Raw genomic sequence first — 6,228 nt, forward strand, 5'->3', positions numbered from 1 at the left:
TTCATCTAATTAGAAATCCCAGTCTTCAATTAATTCAATACAAAATATTACATAGAGTGCACTATACAGGTCATCGGATGTTCAAGATGGGCTTTACGTCTACCAACAACTGCTCACACTGCCAAACCAATTCACCGGACAATTATATCCACGCTCTTTGGTTCTGTCCACCAGTTCAGAAGTTCTGGCGCGAGATATGTGAAGACTTATCGAAGTGTCTGAAATGTAACATTCCAACTTCCCCCTTAGTGTGTTTGTTGGGCAGCTTAGATAATGTCACTTCAGAAAAGAATATCGCCCATATGGTTTTCACTGCCCTATGCATAGCCAAGAAAACAGTTCTCATGAACTGGAAAAATAAAAATAATCTTAATTCTAACCAATATAGAAATTATCTATTAGATTACATTAGTCTTGATACAGCCTCTGCCACCACATCAGATCAATTGCTCTGGGCTCCTTTGATCAGCTCCATCACCTAGTGGGGGTGGGGGGTCATAGTTTGGTCCCGCCTTCACTGTTGTGATTGGTGTGGGGGTAGGGACAGGCTTAGGGCGTCGGGGGGTTCCCTGGAGGCATCTTCCTTGGGGGGCTCAATCCGGGGTAGCGGTCATGTCCGGTTAGGGGCTCTGTTGGCTCTCCGGTGACTGTTTCCTCGCGGCTGTGTGCAGCGGGGCTAGGGGAGGGTCTGTGCTGACGGACGTGGGTTACTGACCTGGTAGCCTGGCTGCCCCTGGGTGGGTCCGGGATGGGCGTGAGGTTCTGGGGGCGCTCCGTCTCTGGGCTGGGACCCGGACCGGGCCTCGGGGGCTTGGGTCCTGGTTGGTGTGTTGCCGGGGTTGTGGGCGGGTGGGTGCATGGGGGCCCAGCCCTGGAGCAGGGTGCCGCCGGTGCGTCGAGCCACCTGGGGGGCTCTTCAACTGGTGGGGGAGATTGTCACATCTTGCAGGAGCTTTCCTCTCCTCAGGAGCTCCCTCTGCAGGAGGGGGAGATACAGGAGAGGTGGAGGAAGATCTCAGCCTGGGTGTTTATTGTCTTATGTAGTCTGGAAGATGAGTGGATGGTGGGGTGGGTGCAGTTTTCTCTGTGGTGGGGTTGGGTGGACTGTCCCGGGCTCTGTGGGGCCGGGCGGCGCTGCTGCACTGGGCCCGGTCTGGATGTGCCTGGGCCCCCTTTCCCTGGCGGGTCGCGGAGTATGGGGGTGCCTACTGGGGTCAGCGGGGGAGCTGGCCCCAGGGAGGGGTCACTTGCCCCTCCCTTCCTTCCCTCCCCATCTCCAGCTGCCTCCCTCTTCCCGCTCCACCACAACCACCCACACATGCAGGGCCTTGGAGTAGGGGTATGTCACCAGGGTGCAGAGGAGGCTACCCCCCCCCCCCCCCCCGTCCCCTTCTGGCTGCCTCTGCCTCAATTTTATCCCACAACTTAGACATTCACATTACTCACACTCTCATTACACATACATATAGGATCTTGGGGGTGGGCACGATACACGGAGTCCAAAGTACCATCAGGGTGTACACCCCACCCCTGGCATCGTTGCCCACCTCTCAATTTTAAATACACGTAGACATTGAGGGCTAGCAGGAGGGACCATGCGCTTACCTGCTGCTCTCTGGCAGGTAGCTCCATGCCCTCCTGGGTTTTAAATGCACCTTAGAACACACATGCATCAACACTACAATGAGCAGGTGGAGGGAGGTTCGGAGTCTTCTCTCACCCCCGTTCTCTGCGACCTGCTGGAGCAGGGGGGCTAGGACTAGGAGGAGGAGTTGCTGCAACTCCCCCTGGCTTCTGCTCCGCGGCTGCTGAGTGAGCCCTCATCTGGGACTCTCCTCAGCTCTTACTGGGACAGTGGCGCAGCTGCCCCTCTGTTGGTCTTCCTTGGTCTCTTGTGTTCTGGGGGCCTCTGGATGTCTGGAGTTTTGATCTCCTCCACACCTGCTTCACGCCCTGGAGGACGGGGCTGTGGCCCCCCCACACCCTCTAGCAGATTATTACATGAAGGAACCTTTTAAAAAACAAAAAACAAGCGCGTCCATGCTCACAGGTGTACACACGGGTGATCACACCCACAAACTACACCCTTTTTGGCTCCTACCTCAAAGCACACTGTGTTCTGTTGATCTTATGTGCTGCACAATAATGTTTAATATTTAGTATTTACTGTCATATTCCCATATATCATTGTGATGTTGTTTATTCTATTACTCTTGTTCTCTTCTGCTTGCTTTCTTTTTTCTTTCTCAGCAGGTGATCCAGGTGATTGATATATGCATTTTTTTTTCTCTGCCCGTTCTGTTGGTTTTTGTCTTTTGCCCTTCTCCCCCGTCCCTCTTCTCAGCTGTTTCTCTTTCCCTCTTTCTTTCTCCCCTTCTTTCCCCCAGTCAAGTCTGTCCCGTATTCAGTAAGTGAAAATAAAATAAACAATAAAAGGTGAATCAAATGGACCATTACGGCAAGGCTGGGATGGTCAATTTGGTAAAGTAAATCCGTTGGGCATCTTTCTTTGCCTTTAGACAACAATTCTGATGCAAAAGAGCCAAACGGGACAGGCCAAAAAAAAAAAAAAAAAAAAAAGAGAAGATGATCCAGTTTCACTCTGCCTTTTGTCCATCGTGACGATCCTCCCGCAGGCCCACCACCCGCAGGAGGCGCCATAGGGGTCGGGTGCATTGTGTGCCGGGTGGCGGCCAGGAGCGGAAGCCCTGGCGGACTGACCCCCGGCTGCCAAGACTGGCAATAGGGACATGGAATGTCACCTCTCTGGTGGGGAAGGAGCCTGAGTTAGTGCGTGAGGTTGAGAGGTACCGGCTAGATATAGTCGGGCTCACCTCTACGCATGGCTTGGGCTCTGGAACCAGTCTCCTGGAGAGGGGCTGGACTCTGTCTCAGTCTGGAGTTGCCCCTGGTGAGAGGCGGCGGGCTGGGGTGGGTATCCCAATATCCCCTCGGTTTGCTGCCGGTACGTTGGGGATTTTCCCGGTGGACGAGAGGGTTTGTTCCCTGCGCCTTAGGGTCGGGGAACGGGTCCTGACTGTCATCTGCGCTTATGCGCCGAGTGGCAGTTCAGAGTACCCAGCCTTCTTAGAGTCCCTGGGGGGGGGGGTGCTGGAGGGTGTCTCCACCTGGAGACTCTGTTGTCCTGCTGGGAGACTTCAATGCTCACGTGGGTAACGACAGCGAGACCTGGAGGGGCGTGATTGGGAGGAACGGCCTCCCTGATCTGAACCCGAGCGGTGCTTTGTTATTGGACTTCTGTGCTAATCACAGTTTGGCCATAACGAACACCTTGTTCGAACATAAGAGTGTCCATAAGTGCACGTGGCACCAGGACGCTCTAGGCCGTAGGTCGATGATCGATTTTGTAATTGTATCAGCAGACCTGCGACCATATGTTCTGGACACTCGGGTAAAGAGAGGGGCTGAGCTGTCAACTGATCACCACCTGGTGGTGAGTTGGATCAGGTGGCGGGGGAGGACGCTGGACAGACCTGGTGCACCTAAACGCGTAGTGAGGGTGTGCTGGGAACGTCTAGCAGAGGCCCCAGTCCGCGAGATCTTCAACGCACACCTCCGGCAGAGCTTCAACAGCATTCCGAGGGAGACTGGGGACATTGAGTCCGAATGGACCATGTTCAGCGTCTCCATTGCCGAAGCTGCTGCACTGAGCTGCGGCCGCAAGGTGGTTGGTGCCTGCCGTGGTGGTAATCCCCGAACCAAATGGTGGACACCAGAGGTGAAGGGAGCCACCAGACTGAAGAAGGAGTCCTATCGGGCTTGGTTAGCCTGTGGGACTCCGGAGGCAGCCGACAGGTATCGACAGGCCAAGCGGAATGCGGCTCGGGCAGTGGTTGAAGCAAAAACTCGGGTGTGGGAGGAGTTCGGAGAGGCCATGGAAAAAGACTTTCGGACTGCCTCGAAGAGATTCTGGCAAACCGTCAGACGTCTCAGGAGGGGAAAGCGGTGCTCTACCTGCACTGTGTATAGTGCTGGCGGAGCGCTGCTGACGTCGACTGAGAAAATTGTCAGGCGGTGGAAGGAATACTTCGAGGACCTCCTTAATCCCACTGACACGTCTTCCGAGGAGGAAGCAGAGTCTGGGGATGAGGGGAATGACCCGCCAATTTCCGGGGGCGAGGTCACTGAGGCAGTTAAACAACTCCTTGGTGGCAGAGCCCCTGGTGTTGATGAGGTCCGCCCCGAGTTCCTGAAGGCTCTGGACGTTGTAGGGCTGTCCTGGTTGACACGCCTCTGCAATGTTGCGTGGAGATCAGGGGCAGTACCCCTGGACTGGCAGACCGGGGTGGTGGTCCCCATCTTTAAGAAAGGGGACCGGAGGGTGTGTTCCAACTACAGGGGGATCACACTCCTCAGCCTCCCTGGGAAAGTCTATGCCAGGGTGCTGGAAAGGAGAGTTCGTCCGTTAGTCGAACCTCGGATACAGGAGGAACAATGCGGTTTTCGTCCTGGTCGCGGAACACTGGACCAGCTCTTTATCCTCTCCAGGATACTTGAGGGTGCATGGGAGTTTGCCCAACCAGTCTACATGTGTTTTGTGGACTTGGAGAAGGCATTCGACCGTGTCCCTCGGGGTGTCCTGTGGGAGGTGTTGCGGGAATATGGGGTGTCTGGCCCATTGCTATGGGCCATTCGATCCCTATATAGCCGTTGCAAGAGCTTGGTTCGCATTGCCGGCAATAAGTCGGACTCGTTCCTGGTGGGTGATGGGCTCCGCCAGGGCTGCCCTTTGTCTCCGGTTCTGTTCATAATTTTTATGGACAGGATTTCTAGGCGCAGCCAAGTGGCGGAGGGCTTTCGCTTTGGTGGCCTCAGAATCTCATCTCTGATTTTTGCAGATGATGTGGTTCTGTTGGCTTCATCGGGTGAGGGCCTCCAGCTCCCACTGGAATGGTTCACAGCCGAGTGTGAAGCAGCGGGAATGAGGATCAGCACCTCCAAATCTGAGGCCATGGTTCTCAGCCGGAAAAGGGTGGAGTGCCCACTCCGGGTCGGGGATGAGTTCCTGCCCCAAGTGGAGGAGTTCAAGTATCTCGGGGTCTTGTTCGCGAGTGATGGGAGAAGGGAGCCGGAGATCGACAGACGGATTGGGGCTGCAGCTGCAGTAATGCGGACGCTGCACCGGTCCGTCGTGGTGAAGAGGGAGCTGAGTGTAAAAGCGAAGCTCTCAGTTTACCGGTCGATCTACGTCCCTACCCTCACCTATGGCCACGAGCTGTGGGTAGTGACCGAAAGAACGAGATCGCGGATACAAGCGGCAGAAATGAGCTTCCTCCGAAGGGTGGCTGGCCTCTCCCTTAGAGATAGGGTGAGAAGTTCGGCCATCCGGGAGGGGCTCAGAGTAGAGCAGCTGCTGCTCCACATCGAAAGGAGCCAGCTGAGGTGGTTCGGGCATCTGACAAGGATGCCTCCTGGACGCCTCCTAGGTGAGGTGTTCCAGGCATGTCCCACCGGGAGGAGGCGCCGGGGCAGACCCAGGACACGCTGGAGTGATTATATCTCTCAGCTGGCCTGGGAATGCCTTGGTGTTCCCCCGGATAAGCTGGAGGAGGTGGCTGGGGAGAGGGAGGTCTGGGCCTCTTTGCTTAGGCTGCTGCCCCCGCGACCCGGCCCCGGATAAAGCAGATGAAGATGGATGGGTGACGATCCTACACCTGAGGACATAACCAACGAGTTACACCTGCATTACGACCTGTGCTTCAGACAGGAAACAACTGTACGAGCAGGAGGTTTTGATAAACAGTTTTTTAGTTTTTAAAATACAGGCGTGCGGGGCACGAGAGGCGAGCAGCAAGTTCCAGCATCATCGATCTGTTTGCTGAGAGTAATATTGCAGCAGCGTTGCTGTACAGTGTAAAGCAGCTTCAGGCAACAGACTGAAAGGGATGGTCTGTCTGTGAAATCTGGGATGGTGTTATCACCTTTGCTTTCATCAAGGATGCTACAATATCTTCTCTGCTAAAGGAGGTACAAAAGGAAGCACTGATGTGTCCTTTCCTTCTTATGCAGACAATCGCACCAGCTCTGCATGATGGCTGCAGCGTGCAGGATAATGCATCATTTAGCTACATCTGCTGTTTTTAGTTGAGCAGAGTGCATCAGTGTTTCCCAAATGCTGTGCCTCGAGGTTTTGGGTCAACCGACCTCATTACTGTAGCTGCTCGAGTGTAGACTGTGTTCACACCGGGTGATAGTGCTACAACCCAT

This window comes from Astatotilapia calliptera, chromosome 6, assembly GCF_964374335.1.
Source record: "Astatotilapia calliptera chromosome 6, fAstCal68.1, whole genome shotgun sequence".
In the NCBI taxonomy this organism is placed as follows: domain Eukaryota; kingdom Metazoa; phylum Chordata; class Actinopteri; order Cichliformes; family Cichlidae; genus Astatotilapia; species Astatotilapia calliptera.